At 43.3% G+C, this 21,610-nt stretch overlaps 1 protein-coding gene across 4 annotated transcripts in view; it reads left to right on the top strand.

Annotated features, from left to right (window-relative positions):
* Positions 1-604: 604 nt before the first annotated feature.
* LOC118371835 (RNA binding protein fox-1 homolog 3-like) overlaps positions 605-21,610 on the top strand; it is a 498,524-nt gene continuing 477,518 nt past the window's right edge. For 2 of the 4 annotated variants that reach the window (XM_052491345.1, XM_052491346.1), the window contains exon 1: positions 607-950. The gene's annotated coding sequence lies outside the window, so the exon portion shown is untranslated. Of the gene's footprint in view, positions 951-21,610 lie in introns of all 4 variants that reach the window. The other 2 variants (XM_052491350.1, XM_052491349.1) reach the window with 2 other exon arrangements.

Raw genomic sequence — 21,610 nt, 5'->3', positions numbered from 1 at the left:
CCACTGTTTTCTGATTACTGCCCAGTTAAATAAGATGAGATAAGTTAGAACATCTCTCCCCGAGCCGAGCTTGAGAGCTGACAACTCCCATACATCTGCCAGCCAGGGCTATGGCAATTGAGATGGGGTCGGGGGAGGAGTAATTTGTGTGCTTGTGTGAATATTCTCTCTCTCTGTGTGTGTGTGTGTGTGTGTGTGTGTGTGTGTGTGTGTGTGTGTGTGTGTGTGTGTGTGTGTGTGTGTGTGTGTGTGTGTGTGTGTGTGTGTGTGTGTGTGTGTGTGTGTGTGTGTGTGTGTGTGTGTGTGTGTGTGTGTGTGTGTGTGTGTGTTTTGGAGCTGAGGGTGGTGTGGAGGGGATACCTACCTCTCTCTCTCTTTCTCTCTTTCTCTCTGTTGTTGTTCAGTACCTGTCATTATGAGAAGCCAAGGAGAAGCTTCAGCTTGAAGCTGTCATTGGCCCTCTGTATCTGTCTGCCTCCCTTTATCACTTCCCCCCTCCTTTCTCCAACTCTTCTTATTTATCTCCCTCCCTCCCTGACTGTGATGTGGATGCAGCGTGTGAGCAGCAGCCAGTGAGCGTGCCTACGTTAGCAGTGTGTGCTGTTGGAATCCATGCAGCGGCTGACTGTACTGCCTCTTAAATAGGAGCAAACAGACTCATCGCTTGTGACTCTGACACCACTGAGACCAACGCTCCCTCTCCCGGACTGACGGGCCAATCGCAGGACACCCCTCACTCTCTCAGTCGCTCTCTCTCTCTCTCTCTGATTCTCTCTCTCGCATTCATTCCTTTGCTCTCCATCTCTCTCTCTGTCTGTAGCTAAGTCTCTCTACCACACCTCGTCCAGTGCAGAGGAACAGAAAGCCCCCTGCCCAGCCCAGGGATAGCCAGACCGCTGAGAGGATGAAACTCTGACAAGCAGACAGACCGCAGGGAAACGAGCACAACTGTGAGTACAACAGTCCTTTCACCTCTCAGTCACAGGGACTTAACGCTGACACACACACACGCATGTCTGCAGAGCATGCTCACACACACACAAACACATACATAGCTACCTAACTTGATCCTCTTATGTGCTGTGTCTTTATCTCTCACATGCAGACTATTTTAGTAAGGGAAGTGTAGGAGTGTGTGTATGTGGAATTGAGTGTTAGTATGTGCCTTATATGTATTTGTATAGCATACTTTTACTGTATCACTGTATACAATATTGATACTTGCACTCTTTATACTGTCTACACTATTCTCTGACTCACTGTCATACATGTGATGATACATATGGAACAGGACTCTTTTAGCTCGGATGATTCCAGCTATAGTGGTGAGAGTATTTTGACAGATCTTTAGTAATGTTAGAAACTGAGGTGTCTTGAATGCTTTGGGGATTTCTCTGCTCTTGCTGTCTCCTTCTATTGGCAATAAAGGCAGGGTGAAAAACATATCAGGGTAGCATACCCCTTTTATCTCATATCTTAAACGTCTAAGCTGGTATAAGCCAATAGATGCCTAGGGGTGAAAAAAGGGGCGTACATTCTTTCAACCGCTAAAGAATCCCAAGCTATTCCACTGCTTATTGTTTAGTGCTCAGCTAGGGGATGTCTGGGCTGGGTGCAGATCTGTACTGATGTCACACACATTTTTTTGATTATGCTTCTGGTTCATTTCTGGCTGAGGCGATTTCCTATTTCCTTCTCCCATTTGGAGCAGGGTGAGTATAATGTGATAGCGGCTGACACGCGGGGTAATGCCGTTCGGAGGACACAGATTGCATTTCCCCTGGAGAATACTCCCGCTGTATTAAAGACACAACAAGGCTGCTCTGCACTTGTCATCAGCTCCGGTGGTAATGCAGGCAGGGGGAGAGCCAGGCCTCTTGTAATATCTTGAATGTAAACAGCAGCATGTTGTAGAATAGGTACATCACATTGTATTGTTATGACCAGGTTTGGTCTTTAGGGATTATTATGAATTTTTGGAAGTTTACATTTAACCATAGACTCAAAACATTTCACATGGCAAAAAGTGTTCAACTAATCCCAGATTATAACAAATCTAGTTTAATCCCAGAATCATTAGACTGTGTAGAGCACTTAGTTGTCATACACATGTTTGGTCATGTTTTTGAACACATTTAACCATAGAAAGAATTTCCTGGCAGGGAAAGAACTGAGAGATCAGAATCATTAGATGGCTCCAAGGACAGAGACAGAGACAGAGAGACAGAAAGAATGCCTTCAGAGAGAGAACTGAGAGAGAGAGAGAGAGAGAGAGAGAGAGAGAGAGAGAGAGAGAGAGAGAGAGAGAGAGAGAGAGAGAGAGAGAGAGAGAGAGAGAGAGAGAGAGAGAGAGAGAGAGAGAGACAAAACAAGCCTGAACCCAGTGTTTTTGGTCAACTTCACAGAAGCATCCTCTTTTAGAAACAACAACAACAACAACATCTCTTCCTCAGTGTGTGCTTTGTTCTTGCAAGGCCCCACTTTACCTCCCACTTATGTGACAAGGAGGGCGTAGGATCAATACCTATCAAAGGCCCTGTCGTCTGAGTGGCCTACATAACACAGTCACCAGAGCCTCTGAAAACCCAAAGAAAGTTACCTGAGACATCCTCAGAGGTACAGTATGATATTCAGAACACCAAGAGACTGCCCGACAAGAGTCCTATAAGCTTTCTCAACTAATATAACTTTCATTTTGGAATTTGCCTGCAGCTTTCATGCACAATTCATAATTTATTTTACTGAGAAGTTGTTAATGTTCCTGGTAACACTAAGGCATTTTTCCCATTTCTTTTCTCCCTCATTATTTTCTTAGAGGGAGATGTTTATGGAAAGCAAATTGCCTTATGTGCTGGAAAACATTTAGTTGCATACATCTACATTCTTATAAGCAGACAGACTATCAAAAAGAAAGCTATTATGTATTCCTTCTTCAGCCTTGGGACATCATTTTCATAACTTGAGCCGTTATTAAAGCGTTTTGAAAGGCCGGTTAAAGGAAAAAGCCAATTGTTAAGTGAATGCCATTCTCTGTGTATTATTTATGTGTTCTAGCAGCATCTTCCATTTAAGGGTACCACAGGGTTCAATTCTCGGGCCGACTCTTTTCTCTGTATATATCAATGATGTCGCTCTTGCTGCGGGCGATTCCCTGATCCACCTCTACGCAGACAACACCATTCTGTATACTTCTGGCCCTTCCTTGGACACTGTGCTAGCCAACCTCCAAACGAGCTTCAATGCCATACAACACTTCTTCCGTGGCCTCCAACTGTTCTTAAACACTAGTAAAACAAAATGCATGCTTTTCAACCATTTGCTGCCCGCACCCGGCCGCCCGACTAGAATCACCACCCTGGACGGTTCCGACCTAGAATATGTGGACAACTATAAATACCTAGGTGTCTGGCTAGACTGTAAACTCTCCTTCCAGACTCATATTAAACATCTCCAATCCAAAATCAATACTAGAATCGTCTTTCTATTTCGCAACAAAGCCTCCTTCACTCACGCCGCCAAACTTACCCTCGTAAAACTGACAATCCTACCGATCCTCGACTTCGGCAATGTCATCTACAAAATAGCTTCCAACACTCTACTCAGCAAACTCAGCAGTCTATCACAGTGCCATCCGTTTTGTTACCAAATCACCTTACACCACCCACCACTGCGACCTGTATGCTCTAGTCGGCTGGCCCTCGCTACATATTCGTCGCCAGACCCACTGGCTCCAGGTCATCTATAAGTCTATGCTAGGTAAAGCTTCGCCTTATCTCAGTTCACTGGTCACAATAACAACACCCACCCGTAGCACACGTTCCAGCAGGTATATCTCACTCATCATCCCCAAAGCCAACACCTAATTTGGCCGCCTTTCCTTACAGTTCTCTGCTGCCAATGACTGGAACGGATTTCAAAAATTGCTGAAGTTGGAGACTTTTATTTCCCTCACCACCTTTAAACATCAACTATCTGAGCAGCTTACCGATCGCTGCACCCGTGCACAGTCCATCTGTAAATAGCCCAACCAATCCACCTACCTCATCCCCATACTTTTTAAAATTGTATTTACTTTTCTGCTCTTTTGCACATCAGTATCTCTACTTGCACATCATCATCTGCTCATTTATCACTCCATTGTTAATCTGCTAAATTGTAATTATTCGCTCCTATGGCCTATTTATTGCCTACCTCCTCATGCCTTTTGCACACACTGTATATAGACTTTCTTTGTTCTACTGTGTCATTGACTTGTTTATTGTGTTATTGGCTTGTTTATTGTGTTATTGGCGTGTTTATTGTTTACTCCATGTGTAACTTTGTGTTGCTGTCTGTGTCACACTGCTTTGCTTTATCTTGGCCAGGTCACAGTTGCACATGAGAACTTGTTCTCAACTAGCCTACCTGGTCAAATAAAGGTGAAAAAAAAGCAATAAGGCACGAGGGGGTGTGGTATATGGCCATCATACCATGGCTAAGGGCTGTTCTTAGGCACGACGCATCGCCTGGACACAGCCCTTAGTCGTGGTATATTGGCCATATACCACAAACCCCAGAGGTGTCTTATTGCTATTATTAACTGGTTACCAACGTAATTAGAGCAGTTTTGCCATACCCGTGGTATATGGACTGATATACCACGGCTGTCAGCCAATCAGCATTCAGGGCTTGAGCCACCCAGTTTATAGTACTGATTAGATCACTGGTAACCGGTACCAATCATATTGGGTATGGCTGTGGTAGTCTTTTCACTCTCTCGGCTTAATTACGCTTTATGCATGAGGAGCGTTGGTTGGGGGAGCGTTTTAGACCACGGCAAAGTCAAAGTAGATATGTTGGCCTCAAATCATTGGCTAGAAGTATTCAACCATGGCTGGATGTAAGGGTATATTCACGGGGTGCATCAATGCTGCATTCTTGACTCGTTTAAACATTCAGATGTGCTGATTAAATCATTACTCACTCAAGGGTTCTGCTCCTTGAGCTTTCTGGCTGTTTTTCCATTTATTTTCTGAATTCTCAAGCAGACCTTTGGGTATTGGGTATCAGCAATTACAAAACTTTTAATAAGCAGGCAACGGTATCTCCACATATGCCAACTTCTTACGGTATAAGTATAAGCTGCTGGGGATTGCTGTTAGGCCTACATGTTTTGCAAATATGTGCTAGCTTGATTTAGTTAATTTACCACTCAGTTTTCTCTCTCTGAGAATCATTGTAAAGTTGGTTCACTAGAGTTACTTTTAGGTTCCATAATAAATATTTGAAGGTTATGTTTGACATTTTGGTTAAGATGGTATATTAGTCTCGCCCAGACAAGATGTATGGTTTACACACTCTCTGCAACAAAGCAATATGGTAAACAGAAACTGAAGGAAATTGTTATTTTCCACTGCCATAAGACAACAAAAACAGAATTGAGTTGTTTCCGTAACAGAGCTTTGAAAGGTAGTTTCTCTGCAGACTTGAAAATAAAAGAGAGCCGCACACTCTAGGAGCTCAGATGCAAAAAATGTAATACCAACGTTTCGACAGCCAAGCTGTCTTCATCAGGATAGTTTCTCTGCAGACCCCTGTGAAAAATATGCTAATTATAGGGCAAGGAGCCACTGAGGAAATGAAAAGCATTACCATACAACTTCATTTGCAACATTTTGGAGGTCGCTTATCAGGAGGGAACAGAATTAGTTCTATCTCGCAGAACAATTTCAATGTAGGCAGGAACATGCCCCAAAGTCTTCCCGGGCTCTGTCGCAAACATGCTCTATGACTACATTGTTTATTTAGTCCATTTCATTAGAAAGTTTAACTGGCCCTACGTGGGGTTTCGTGGGCCCAGCCACCCGGTATACATTTAATCAGCCTGTCCCCCAGCGTTAACCTTCATACCTCGCCTTCCCCTTTCATTGTCAGTCTCTCCAGGGTCACATAAAGTAGCATCAAATATTTATGATATTAATAACTGTCTTTAGGAAAAACCCCTAAATAAATCTTCCCTGCGATAGAGCAGTCCATTCCAGTTAATAAAGTGGTGAAGGAGAAATAAGAGGGTGATCCTCAGGTGAGAGCGGGCAGACACTCATCGCCACAAAACAGACCCAACAACAGAGGGAGATACCACAACAGAGGGAGATGCCACAACAGAAACAACAGAGGGAGATACCACAACAGAGGGAGATACCACAACAGAAACAACAGAGGGAGATGCCACAACAGAAACAACAGAGGGAGATACCACAACAGAAACAACAGAGGGAGATACCACAACAGAAACAACAGAGGGAGATACCACAACAGAGGGAGATGCCACAACAGAAACAACAGAGGGAGATACACAACAGAAACAACAGAGGGAGATACCACAACAGAAACAACAGAGGGAGATACCACAACAGAGGGAGATGCCACAACAGAAACAACAGAGGGAGATACCACAACAGAAACAACAGAGGGAGATACCACAACAGAAACAACAGAGGGAGATACCACAACAGAGGGAGATGCCACAACAGAAACAACAGAGGGAGATACCACAACAGAGGGAGATGCCACAACAGAAACAACAGAGGGAGATACCACAACAGAAACAACAGAGGGAGATACCACAACAGGGAGATACAACAGAAACAACAGAGGGAGATAGATGCCACAACAGAAACAACAGAGGGAGATACCACAACAGAGGGAGATACCACAACAGAAACAACAGAAACAACAGAGGGAGAACAACAGAGGAGATACCACAACAGACAACAGAGGGAGATGCCACAACAGAAACAACAGAGGAGATACCACAACAGAGGGAGATAACAACAGAGGGAAACAACAGAGGAGATAGATACCACAACAGAAACAACAGGGAGATACCCAGAAACAACAGAGGGAGATACCACACAGAGGAGATGACAGAAACAACAGAGGAGATACCACAACAGAGGAGACAGAAACAACAGAGGGAGATACCACAACAGAGGGAGATACCACAACAGAAACAACAGAGGGAGATACCACAACAGAAACAACAGAGGGAGATACCACAACAGAGGGAGATGCCACAACAGAAACAACAGAGGGAGATACCACAACAGAGGGAGATGCCACAACAGAAACAACAGAGGGAGATACCACAACAGAGGGAGATACCACAACAGAAACAACAGAGGGAGATACCACAACAGAAACAACAGAGGGAGATACCACAACAGAGGGAGATGCCACAACAGAAACAACAGAGGGAGATACCACAACAGAGGGAGATACCACAACAGAGGGAGATGCCACAACAGAAACAACAGAGGGAGATACCACAACAGAGGGAGATACCACAACAGAGGGAGATGCCACAACAGAAACAACAGAGGAGATACCACAACAGAAACAACAGAGGAGATACCACAACAGAAACAACAGAGGGAGATACCACAACAGAAACAACACAACAGAGATACCACAACAGAAACACAACAGAGGGAGATACCACAACAGAAACAACAGAGGGAGATACCACAACAGAGGGAGATGCCACAACAGAAACAACAGAGGGAGATACAGAAACAACAGAGGGAGATACCACAACAGAGGGAGATGCCACAACAGAAACAACAGAGGAGATACCACAACAGAGGGAGATACCACAACAGAGGGAGAAACAACAGAGGGAGATGCCACAACAGAAACAACAGAGGAGATACCACAACAGAAACAACAGAGGAGATACCACAACAGAGGGAGATACCACAACAGAAACAACAGAGGAGATACCACAACAGAAACAACAGAGGAGATACCACAACAGAGGAGAACAGAGGAGATCCACAACAGAAACAACAGAGGGAGATACCACAACAGAGGGAGATACCACAACAGAAACAACAGAGATACCACAACAGAAACAACAGAGGGAGATACCACAACAGAAACAACAGAGGGAGATACCACAACAGAAACAACAGAGGAGATACCACAACAGAGGGAGATGCCACAACAGAAACAACAGAGGAGAACAACAGAGGGAGATACCACAACAGATACCACAACAGAAGATACCACAACAGAGGAGATGCCACAACAGAAACAACAGAGGAGATACCACAACAGAAACAACAGAGGGAGATACCACAACAGAGGAGATACCACAACAGAGGGAGATACCACAACAGAAACAACAGAGGAGATACCACAACAGAGGAGATACAACAGAAACAACAGAGGGAGATACCACAACAGAAACAACAGAGGGAGATACAACAGAGGGAGACAACAGAAACAACAGAGGGAGATGCCACAACAGAAACAACAGAGGGAGATACCACAACAGAGGGAGAACAACAGAGGAGATACCACCAGAAACAACAGAGGAGATACCACAACAGAGGAGATACAACAGAAACAACAGAGGAGATACCACAACAGAAACAACAGAGGGAGATACCACAACAGAAACAACAGAGGGAGACAGAGGGAGATACCACAACAGAGGGAGATGCCACAACAGAAACAACAGAGGGAGATGCCACAACAGAGGGAGATACCACAACAGAGGGAGATACCACAACAGAGGGAGATACCACAACAGAGGGAGATGCCACAACAGAAACAACAGAGGGAGATACCACAACAGAAACAACAGAGGGAGATACCACAACAGAGGGAGATACCACAACAGAAACAACAGAGGGAGATACCACAACAGAAACAACAGAGGGAGATACCACAACAGAAACAACAGAGGGAGATACCACAACAGAGGGAGATGCCACAACAGAAACAACAGAGGGAGATACCACAACAGAAACAACAGAGGGAGATACCACAACAGAGGGAGATGCCACAACAGAAACAACAGAGGGAGATACCACAACAGAAACAACAGAGGGAGATACCACAACAGAGGGAGATACCACAACAGAAACAACAGAGGGAGATACCACAACAGAAACAACAGAGGGAGATACCACAACAGAGGGAGATGCCACAACAGAAACAACAGAGGGAGATACCACAACAGAAACAACAGAGGGAGATACCACAACAGAGGGAGATGCCACAACAGAAACAACAGAGGGAGATGCCACAACAGAAACAACAGAGGGAGATACCACAACAGAGGGAGATGCCACAACAGAAACAACAGAGGGAGATACCACAACAGAAACAACAGAGGGAGATACCACAACAGAGGGAGATACCACAACAGAAACAACAGAGGGAGATGCCACAACAGAAACAACAGAGGGAGATGCCACAACAGAAACAACAGAGGGAGATACCACAACAGAAACAACAGAGGGAGATGCCACAACAGAAACAACAGAGGGAGATACCACAACAGAGGGAGATGCCACAACAGAAACAACAGAGGGAGATGCCACAACAGAAACAACAGAGGGAGATACCACAACAGAGAGAGATGCCACAACAGAAACAACAGAGGGAGATACCACAACAGAGGGAGATACCACAACAGAAACAACAGAGGGAGATGCCACAACAGAAACAACAGAGGGAGATACCACAACAGAGGGAGATACCACAACAGAGGGAGATACCACAACAGAAACAACAGAGGGAGATACCACAACAGAGAGAGATGCCACAACAGAAACAACAGAGGGAGATACCACAACAGAGGGAGATACCACAACAGAGGGAGATACCACAACAGAGGGAGATACCACAACAGAAACAAAAGGAACCAAAGCGCTTTTCTGTTATCTTATTGTAGACTGGGGAAAGACAAATATTACCAGCAGGGGGGATTGGGATGGCTTGAGAATCTCCGGTCCCTAGGGGTCTTCTGCATTGACAGGCTACATATGTACACGTGCACACACACACACACACACACACAACAAGAAAGCTGTTTAGCATTGGTGCCGATTGAGGCAGGGCACAACATTAATTATGTGTTTTTCAGCTGAGGTCTGGTGACAGTGATTAGAGTGTTGTTTTTTTTGGAGAGTGGCGAGCAAGCGGCCTAATGAGGAAAGAGCTTGCCTCACTACAGAGTGACCATGCGCTTGATCAGCCTGATGTGTGTGTGTGTGTGTGTGTGTGTGTGTGTGCGTGTGTGTGTGTGTGTGTGTGTGTGTGTGTGTGTGTGTGTGTGTGTGTGTGTGTGTGTGTGTGTGTGTGTGTGTGTGTGTGTGTGTGTGTGTGTGTGTGTGTGTGTGTGTGTGTGTGTGAGAGAGAGACTGTGTGGTGTTCCTCCAGGCTGCGGCTGGAAGATATAGAGATAGTGAATATGACAGGGAAGAGGGTGTTGGGGAGCAGGGGGATCGCTGAACTCATATTAGTCTGGAGTCAGAGTTGAAACACCCAGTGAAAGGTCCTTTACGTAATCAATGTTTAACTGTTTCCTAATGTGATGATTAATATTAGTTTATTGGTCTGCGCCCCTTTGGCTTCGCACTGGGGAAGCAGCTTGCCCAGCTTGAATAGGTCACTACATTAGCCAATCAATACGCCGTGGTGTAGTGCTATTTCTTTTAGGTGAGGGAGCTCAAAATGTAAATGACGTCATCATTTCCTTATCGACAGATGTAGCCTATAGAATACATAATTCTAGATAATATAATTCTATACTAAAAAAATATAGAAGCAACATTCAATTTCAAAGATTTAGCTGAGTTACAGTTCATATAAGGAAATCAGTCAATTGAAATATATTCATTAGGCCCTAATCTATGGATTTCGTCCCTCCCACCCATTGGGGAGCCTGGCCCAGCCAATCAGAAAGATTATTTTTCTTTATTACAGACATAAATGTATGCATTATGCTCACTAACAGGGATGTAAACAAATTTGTGCTCAACATTTTATAGAAATAAGCTTTTTGTGTGTACGGAACATTTCTGGGATCTTTTATTTCAGCTCATGAAACATGGGACTGTAACGGTTTTCTTGAGGTGAAGGAGAGGCGGACCAAAATGCAGCGTGGTTTCTATTCATGGTTCTTTAATAAAGCAACTCCACATGAACAAACTAACAAAACAAGAAACGTGAAAACCTAAACAGCCCTATCTGGTGCAAACACAGAGACAGGAACAATCACCCACAAACACACAGTGAAACCCAGGCTACATAAGTATGATTCTCAATCAGAGACAACTAATGACACCTGCCTCTGATTGAGAACCATACTAGGCCGAAACATAGAAATACCCAAATCATAGAAAAACAAACAGACTGCCCACCCTAACTCATGCCCTGACCATACTAAATAATGACAAAACAAAGGAAATAAAGGTCAGAACGTGACAGGGACCAACACTTTACATGTTTCGTTCAGTATAGTTAGACTATTCCAGATCTGGAAAAATGATCCACCTACCATTGTTACTATGAATGGTGGATAGGGGGCAGGATAGACACTTAGACGGGTAGACTATACTGACCTGCGGGATAGTAAAAGTTAGCACACGGAAAAGTGTAGTGCATAAGGGAAGTACCTAAACATCTGATATTGGGTATGTGGATGCAAGCACATGACGAAATGTGGCTAGGATGGAAGACATTATATAGTAAAACCTGCAAAAGAGAGAATGTAAACCGAGGAAAAACACACTAACCTCCCCTGTCCCAAATTTAAAAAACACACAACCATCCCCACAGCAAAAAAAAAGTGTGACAATTTTGGACCACCCCTCCCCCCAGTAAATTGCGATCTGTCCCTTAAGCAGTGGTCTCAGCTCGCGTGGCACATGTTCTCCCCTACTGTGAACAATGTCCCCAAAGCCATTGATGGTGGAGGCACACAGGAGGGAGAAGAATTGGCACAGGATACAAATGTCTTCTTCCCCGAATCCCAGAGGAAGAGGCTCTGGCCAGCCTGATCCGCCGTGGACGTGCCTTTTAAAGCTTGTGGTTGTGAACAGGTGGCTTCTCATGGTGTTTATGATAGGAACTGCTAGTGATTCTTTTTCAACGTTCTGATTGGCCAATGTGGTCACGCCTCTGACAGGCGTTCGCAGTGCACACACATAGCTTACAGTTCTTCATCATTCTCGCCACTGCCAGAAAAAAGACAGGGAAGAAACTACCATTTACATCTGGGCTGCTATACATAGACTATTTATTTTGTTTAACATTCTATGGTTTTCATAGCATTTTAGTGGTCATTAAATATAATTGATTTAGAATTTATCAGAACACATTTTCCAGAAGTAGTTTTACCAGCACCGGGTATTCTCAAATTGAAAAAAAATTGAGAGAGCGCCACTCCCTCGTGCTCCGGCAACATACAACCCTGTCAATACGCCGAATCTATTTGGAAAAAGGACCTAGGCGAGCACGCTGTTCCTTGGGAGAGAATTCTAAATGTCTGTGGCCAAACATCTGCATCACTAATACAGAGATATACAGTGTGCTATACTTGTACGTTACATTTAGACTAGGGGGAGCACTCTATTTTTCGTATTCATACATCATTAATATTCACATTTCTTGTATTCAGAAATGTGTGTTGAATCTCTAGATTTTCAATTTCACCTCTTCTTAAATCTTACTTGATCTGCATGTATCATGGTGAATTTCCAATATCTGTGGGATTGTTGATGTGTGTGTGTGTGTGTGTGTGTGTGTGGGAAGATAATGCGAGTATATCATGCAGCAACATTTTGGACCCGAACCATCATTTTATTTAGACAGAACAAAATGTGCAGACATTTTTGGAACTAGATGACATGGTTGAAAATGGTCCTTTCATCTGAAGCACTGGTCCAGCACATCAGTCCTCCAGTATCATCCGCCCAATCACATTTGTGAAAAAGCCAATGCTGGTGTGCATCTGACTGATACTGTGTCCATTTGTGCACCAGGTTGGATTTAGGCATAACACGTCATTTTCCACACCATTTTGTCTGAAAAGTCGATTACTCTGCCTCTGCAGCCATGGATGTGTCTGGATTGAACATTTATTCTGCATGCTGCCAATAAAAGTCATAGAGGCCGGCTTCCATCAGTGTAATGATATTTCAGCCCCAGTATTAGTTCAGCACTGTTTTACACAGCAGTTTCTGCTCAATTAAAAATAGTCCATATTTAAATGCAAAGAAAATCAGTCGCCTGGCGATCCGTGTGCAATCAGATATGCTGCAGAATGGTTAAGTTATGAAGTTTGAAATTGAGTTTTTAAGCACCCCAATGCTCCACGCCTTTAGAGTTAGTTAGAAGAAGGGGGACCGTTCATTTGTAGCTGTGAAATGTTCCTTTGACGTTATTGATGTAGAATAGATTAACCTTTAAAAAGGTAAGTAAGTGAAATGTGAAATAATTCATTGAGAGTCAGCCATGTAGCAAATGTGATTTTCGCCAGCAGAAAGACCTGGTAGACCATTACCCACAAACACAGAGGAAAAAAGACATGGTAGACCATTACCCACAAACACAGAGAAAAAAAAGACCATTACCCACAAACACAGAGGAAAAAAGACCTGGTAGACCATTACCCACAAACACAGAGGAAAAAAGACCTGGTAGACCATTACCCACAAACACAGAGGAAAAAAGACCTGGTAGACCATTACCCACAAACACAGAGGAAAAAAGACCTGGTAGACCATTACCCACAAACACAGAGGAAAAAAAAGACCTGGTAGACCATTACCCACAAACACAGAGGAAAAAAGACCTGGTAGACCATTACCCACAAACACAGAGGAAAAAAAGACCTGAAAAAAGTAGAACATTACCCACAAACACAGAGGAAAAAAGACCTGGTAGAACATTACCCACAAACACAGAGGAAAAAAGACCTGGTAGAACATTACCCACAAACACAGAGGAAAAAAGACCTGGTAGACCATTACCCATAAACACAGAGGAAAAAAGACCTGGTAGAACATTTCCCACAAACACAGAGGAAAAAAGACCTGGTAGAACATTACCCACAAACACAGAGGAAAAAGACCTGGTAGAACATTACCCACAAACACAGAGGAAAAAAGACCTGGTAGAACATTACCCACAAACACAGAGGAAAAAAGACCTGGTAGAACATTACCCACAAACACAGAGGAAAAAAGACCTGGTAGACCATTACCCACAAACACAGAGGAAAAAAGACCTGGTAGAACATTACCCACAAACACAGAGGAAAAAAGACTTGGTAGACCATTACCCACAAACACAGAGGAAAAAAGACCTGGTAGACCATTACCCACAAACACAGAGGAAAAAAGACTTGGTAGACCATTACCCACAAACACAGAGGAAAAAAGACCTGGTAGACCATTACCCACAAACACAGAGGAAAAAAGACCTGGTAGACCATTACCCACAAACACAGAGGAAAAAAGACCTGGTAGACCATTACCCACAAACACAGAGGAAAAAAGACTTGGTAGAACATTACCCACAAACACAGAGGAAAAAAGACCTGGTAGAACATTACCCACAAACACAGAGGAAAAAAGACCTGGTAGAACATTACCCACAAACACAGAGGAAAAAAGACCTGGTAGACCATTACCCACAAACACAGAGGAAAAAAGACTTGGTAGAACATTACCCACAAACACAGAGGAAAAAAGACCTGGTAGAACATTACCCACAAACACAGAGGAAAAAAGACCTGGTAGAACATTACCCACAAACACAGAGGAAAAAAGACCTGGTAGACCATTACCCACAAACACAGAGGAAAAAAGACCTGGTAGAACATTACCCACAAACACAGAGGAAAAAAGACTTGGTAGACCATTACCCACAAACACAGAGGAAAAAAGACCTGGTAGACCATTACCCACAAACACAGAGGAAAAAAGACCTGGTAGACCATTACCCACAAACACAGAGGAAAAAAGACCTGGTAGACCATTACCCACAAACACAGAGGAAAAAAGACCTGGTAGACCATTACCCACAAACACAGAGGAAAAAAGACTTGGTAGAACATTACCCACAAACACAGAGGAAAAAAGACCTGGTAGAACATTACCCACAAACACAGAGGAAAAAAGACCTGGTAGAACATTACCCACAAACACAGAGGAAAAAAGACCTGGTAGACCATTACCCACAAACACAGAGGAAAAAAAGACTGGTAGAACATTACCCACAAACACAGAGGAAAAAAGACTTGGAAGACCATTACCCACAAACACAGAGGAAAAAAGAAAGACCATTACCCACAAACACAGAGGAAAAAAGACTTGGTAGACCATTACCCACAAACACAGAGGAAAAAAGACCTGGTAGACCATTACCCACAAACACAGAGGAAAAAAGACCTGGTAGACCATTACCCACAAACACAGAGGAAAAAAGACCTGGTAGACCATTACCCACAAACACAGAGGAAAAAAGACTTGGTAGAACATTACCCACAAACACAGAGGAAAAAAGACCTGGTAGAACATTACCCACAAACACAGAGGAAAAAAGACCTGGTAGAACATTACCCACAAACACAGAGGAAAAAAGACCTGGTAGACCATTACCCACAAACACAGAGGAAAAAAGACTTGGTAGAACATTACCCACAAACACAGAGGAAAAAAGACCTGGTAGAACATTACCCACAAACACAGAGGAAAAAAGACCTGGTAGAACATTACCCACAAACACAGAGGAAAAAAGACCTGGTAGACCATTACCCACAAACACAGAGGAAAAAAGACCTGGTAGAACATTACCCACAAACACAGAGGAAAAAAAAGACTTGGTAGACCATTACCCACAAACACAGAGGAAAAAGACCTGGTAGACCATTACCCACAAACACAGAGGAAAAAAGACCTGGTAGACCATTACCCACAAACACAGAGGAAAAAAGACCTGGTAGACCATTACCCACAAACACAGAGGAAAAAAGACCTGGTAGACCATTACCCACAAACACAGAGGAAAAAAGACTTGGTAGAACATTACCCACAAACACAGAGGAAAAAAGACCTGGTAGAACATTACCCACAAACACAGAGGAAAAAAGACCTGGTAGAACATTACCCACAAACACAGAGGAAAAAAGACCTGGTAGACCATTACCCACAAACACAGAGGAAAAAAGACCTGGTAGAACATTACCCACAAACACAGAGGAAAAAAGACCTGGTAGAACATTACCCACAAACACAGAGGAAAAAAGACCTGGTAGACCATTACCCACAAACACAGAGGAAAAAAGACCTGGTAGAACATTACCCACAAACACAGAGGAAAAAAGACCTGGTAGACCATTACCCACAAACACAGAGGAAAAAAGACCTGGTAGAACATTACCCACAAACACAGAGGAAAAAAGACCTGGTAGACCATTACCCACAAACACAGAGGAAAAAAGACCTGGTAGACCATTACCCACAAACACAGAGGAAAAATGACCTGGTAGACCATTACCCACAAACACAGAGGAAAAAAGACCTGGTAGACCATTACCCACAAACACAGAGGAAAAATGACCTGGTAGACCATTACCCACAAACACAGAGGAAAAAAGACCTGGTAGAACATTACCCACAAACACAGAGGAAAAAAGACCTGGTAGACCATTACCCACAAACACAGAGGAAAAATGACCTGGTAGAACATTACCCACAAACACAGAGGAAAAAAGACCTGGTAGACCATTACCCACAAACACAGAGGAAAAATTACCTGGTAGACCATTACCCACAAACACAGAGGAAAAAAGACCTGGTAGACCATTACCCACAAACACAGAGGAAAAATGACCTGGTAGACCATTACCCACAAACACAGAGGAAAAAGACTTGGTAGAACATTACCCACAAACACAGAGGAAAAAAGACCTGGTAGAACATTACCCACAAACACAGAGGAAAAAAGACCTGGTAGAACATTACCCACAAACACAGAGGAAAAAAGACCTGGTAGACCATTACCCACAAACACAGAGGAAAAAAAAGACTTGGTAGAACATTACCCACAAACACAGAGGAAAAAAGACCTGGTAGAACATTACCCACAAACACAGAGGAAAAAAGACTTGGTAGACCATTACCCACAAACACAGAGGAAAAAAGACCTGGTAGACCATTACCCACAAACACAGAGGAAAAAAGACTTGGTAGAACATTACCCACAAACACAGAGGAAAAAAGACCTGGTAGAACATTACCCACAAACACAGAGGAAAAAAGACCTGGTAGAACATTACCCACAAACACAGAGGAAAAAAGACCTGGTAGACCATTACCCACAAACACAGAGGAAAAAAGACCTGGTAGAACATTACCCACAAACACAGAGGAAAAAAGACTTGGTAGACCATTACCCACAAACACAGAGGAAAGAAGACCTGGTAGACCATTACCCACAAACACAGAGGAAAAAAGACCTGGTAGACCATTACCCACAAACACAGAGGAAAAAAGACCTGGTAGACCATTACCCACAAACACAGAGGAAAAAAGACCTGGTAGACCATTACCCACAAACACAGAGGAAAAAAGACTTGGTAGAACATTACCCACAAACACAGAGGAAAAAAGACCTGGTAGAACATTACCCACAAACACAGAGGAAAAAAGACCTGGTAGAACATTACCCACAAACACAGAGGGAAAACGACCTGGTAGACCATTACCCACAAACACAGAGGAAAAAAGACTTGGTAGAACATTACCCACAAACACAGAGGAAAAAAGACCTGGTAGAACATTACCCACAAACACAGAGGAAAAAAGACCTGGTAGACCATTACCCACAAACACAGAGGAAAAATGACCTGGTAGAACATTACCCACAAACACAGAGGAAAAAAGACCTGGTAGACCATTACCCACAAACACAGAGGAAAAAAGACCTGGTAGAACATTACCCACAAACACAGAGGAAAAAAGACCTGGTAGACCATTACCCACAAACACAGAGGAAAAAAGACCTGGTAGACCATTACCCACAAACACAGAGGAAAAATGACCTGGTAGACCATTACCCACAAACACAGAGGAAAAAAGACCTGGTAGACCATTACCCACAAACACAGAGGAAAAAAGACCTGGTAGACCATTACCCACAAACACAGAGGAAAAATGACCTGGTAGACCATTACCCACAAACACAGAGGAAAAAAGACCTGGTAGACCATTACCCACAAACACAGAGGAAAAATGACCTGGTAGACCATTACCCACAAACACAGAGGAAAAAAGACCTGGTAGACCATTACCCACAAACACAGAGGAAAAAAGACCTGGTAGAACATTACCCACAAACACAGAGGAAAAAAGACCTGGTAGACCATTACCCACAAACACAGAGGAAAAATGACCTGGTAGACCATTAACCACAAACACAGAGGAAAAAAGACCTGGTAGAACATTACCCACAAACACAGAGGAAAAAAGACCTGGTAGACCATTACCCACAAACACAGAGGAAAAAAGACCTGGTAGAACATTACCCACAAACACAGAGGAAAAAAGACTTGGTAGACCATTACCCACAAACACAGAGGAAAAAAGACCTGGTAGACCATTACCCACAAACACAGAGGAAAAAAGACTTGGTAGACCATTACCCACAAACACAGAGGAAAGAAGACCTGGTAGACCATTACCCACAAACACAGAGGAAAAAAGACCTGGTAGACCATTACCCACAAACACAGAGGAAAAAAGACCTGGTAGACCATTACCCACAAACACAGAGGAAAAATGACCTGGTAGAACATTACCCACAAACACAGAGGAAAAAAGACCTGGTAGACCATTACCCACAAACACAGAGGAAAAAGACCTGGTAGACCATTACCCACAAACACAGAGGAAAAAAGACCTGGTAGACCATTACCCACAAACACAGAGGAAAAAAGACCTGGTAGACCATTACCCACAAACACAGAGGAAAAAAGACTTGGTAGAACATTACCCACAAACACAGAGGAAAAAAAAGACCTGGTAGAACATTACCCACAAACACAGAGGAAAAAAGACCTGGTAGAACATTACCCACAAACACAGAGGAAAAAAGACCTGGTAGACCATTACCCACAAACACAGAGGAAAAATGACCTGGTAGACCATTAACCACAAACACAGAGGAAAAAAGACCTGGTAGAACATTACCCACAAACACAGAGGAAAAAAGACCTGGTAGACCATTACCCACAAACACAGAGGAAAAAAAGACCTGGTAGAACATTACCCACAAACACAGAGGAAAAAAGACCTGGTAGACCATTACCCACAAACACAGAGGAAAAAAGACCTGGTAGACCATTACCCACAAACACAGAGGAAAAAAGACTTGGTAGACCATTACCCACAAACACAGAGGAAAAAGACCTGGTAGACCATTACCCACAAACACAGAGGAAAAAAGACCTGGTAGAACATTACCCACAAACACAGAGGAAAAAAGACCTGGTAGACCATTACCCACAAACACAGAGGAAAAATGACCTGGTAGAACATTACCCACAAACACAGAGGAAAAAAGACCTGGTAGACCATTACCCACAAACACAGAGGAAAAAAGACCTGGTAGACCATTACCCACAAACACAGAGGAAAAAAGACCTGGTAGACCATTACCCACAAACACAGAGGAAAAATGACCTGGTAGACCATTACCCACAAACACAGAGGAAAAAAGACCTGGTAGACCATTACCCACAAACACAGAGGAAAAAAGACCTGGTAGACCATTACCCACAAACACAGAGGAAAAAAGACCTGGTAGAACATTACCCACAAACACAGGGGAAAAAGACCTGGTAGACCATTACCCACAAACACAGAGGAAAAAAGACCTGGTAGAACATTACCCACAAACACAGAGGAAAAAAGACCTGGTAGAACATTACCCACAAACACAGAGGAAAAAAGACTTGGTAGACCATTACCCACAAACACAGAGGAAAAAAGACCTGGTAGACCATTACCCACAAACACAGAGGAAAAAAGACCTGGTAGAACATTACCCACAAACACAGAGGAAAAAGACTGGTAGAACATTACCCACAAACACAGAGGAAAAAAGACCTGGTAGAACATTACCCACAAACACAGAGGAAAAAAGACCTGGTAGACCATTACCCACAAACACAGAGGAAAAAAGACCTGGTAGAACATTACCCACAAACACAGAGGAAAAAGACTTGGTAGACCATTACCCACAAACACAGAGGAAAAAGACCTGGTAGACCATTACCCACAAACACAGAGGAAAAAAGACCTGGTAGACCATTACCCACAAACACAGAGGAAAAAGACCTGGTAGACCATTACCCACAAACACAGAGGAAAAAAGACCTGGTAGACCATTACCCACAAACACAGAGGAAAAAAGACTTGGTAGACCATTACCCACAAACACAGAGGAAAAAAGACCTGGTAGAACATTACCCACAAACACAGAGGAAAAAAGACCTGGTAGAACATTACCCACAAACACAGAGGAAAAAAGACCTGGTAGACCATTACCCACAAACACAGAGGAAAAAAGACTTGGTAGAACATTACCCACAAACACAGAGGAAAAAAGACCTGGTAGAACATTACCCACAAACACAGAGGAAAAAAGACCTGGTAGACCATTACCCACAAACACAGAGGAAAAAATGACCTGGTAGAACATTACCCACAAACACAGAGGAAAAAAGACCTGGTAGACCATTACCCACAAACACAGAGGAAAAAAGACCTGGTAGAACATTACCCACAAACACAGAGGAAAAAAGACCTGGTAGACCATTACCCACAAACACAGAGGAAAAAAGACCTGGTAGACCATTACCCACAAACACAGAGGAAAAATGACCTGGTAGACCATTACCCACAAACACAGAGGAAAAAAGACCTGGTAGACCATTACCCACAAACACAGAGGAAAAAAGACCTGGTAGACCATTACCCACAAACACAGAGGAAAAAAGACCTGGTAGACCATTACCCACAAACACAGAGGAAAAAAGACCTGGTAGACCATTACCCACAAACACAGAGGAAAAATGACCTGGTAGACCATTACCCACAAACACAGAGGAAAAAAGACCTGGTAGACCATTACCCACAAACACAGAGGAAAAAAGACCTGGTAGAACATTACCCACAAACACAGAGGAAAAAAGACCTGGTAGACCATTACCCACAAACACAGAGGAAAAAAGACCTGGTAGACCATTAACCACAAACACAGAGGAAAAAAGACCTGGTAGAACATTACCCACAAACACAGAGGAAAAAAGACCTGGTAGACCATTACCCACAAACACAGAGGAAAAAAGACCTGGTAGAACATTACCCACAAACACAGAGGAAAAAAGACCTGGTAGACCATTACCCACAAACACAGAGGAAAAAAGACCTGGTAGACCATTACCCACAAACACAGAGGAAAAAAGACTTGGTAGACCATTACCCACAAACACAGAGGAAAAAGACCTGGTAGACCATTACCCACAAACACAGAGGAAAAAAGACCTGGTAGAACATTACCCACAAACACAGAGGAAAAAAGACCTGGTAGACCATTACCCACAAACACAGAGGAAAAATGACCTGGTAGAACATTACCCACAAACACAGAGGAAAAAAGACCTGGTAGACCATTACCCACAAACACAGAGGAAAAAAGACCTGGTAGAACATTACCCACAAACACAGAGGAAAAAAGACCTGGTAGACCATTACCCACAAACACA

This window comes from Oncorhynchus keta, chromosome 32 (assembly GCF_023373465.1).
Source record: "Oncorhynchus keta strain PuntledgeMale-10-30-2019 chromosome 32, Oket_V2, whole genome shotgun sequence".
Classification (NCBI taxonomy): domain Eukaryota; kingdom Metazoa; phylum Chordata; class Actinopteri; order Salmoniformes; family Salmonidae; genus Oncorhynchus; species Oncorhynchus keta.
The sequence above is the reverse complement of the archived record's forward strand: the minus strand, read 5'-3'. Positions and strand labels throughout refer to the sequence as shown.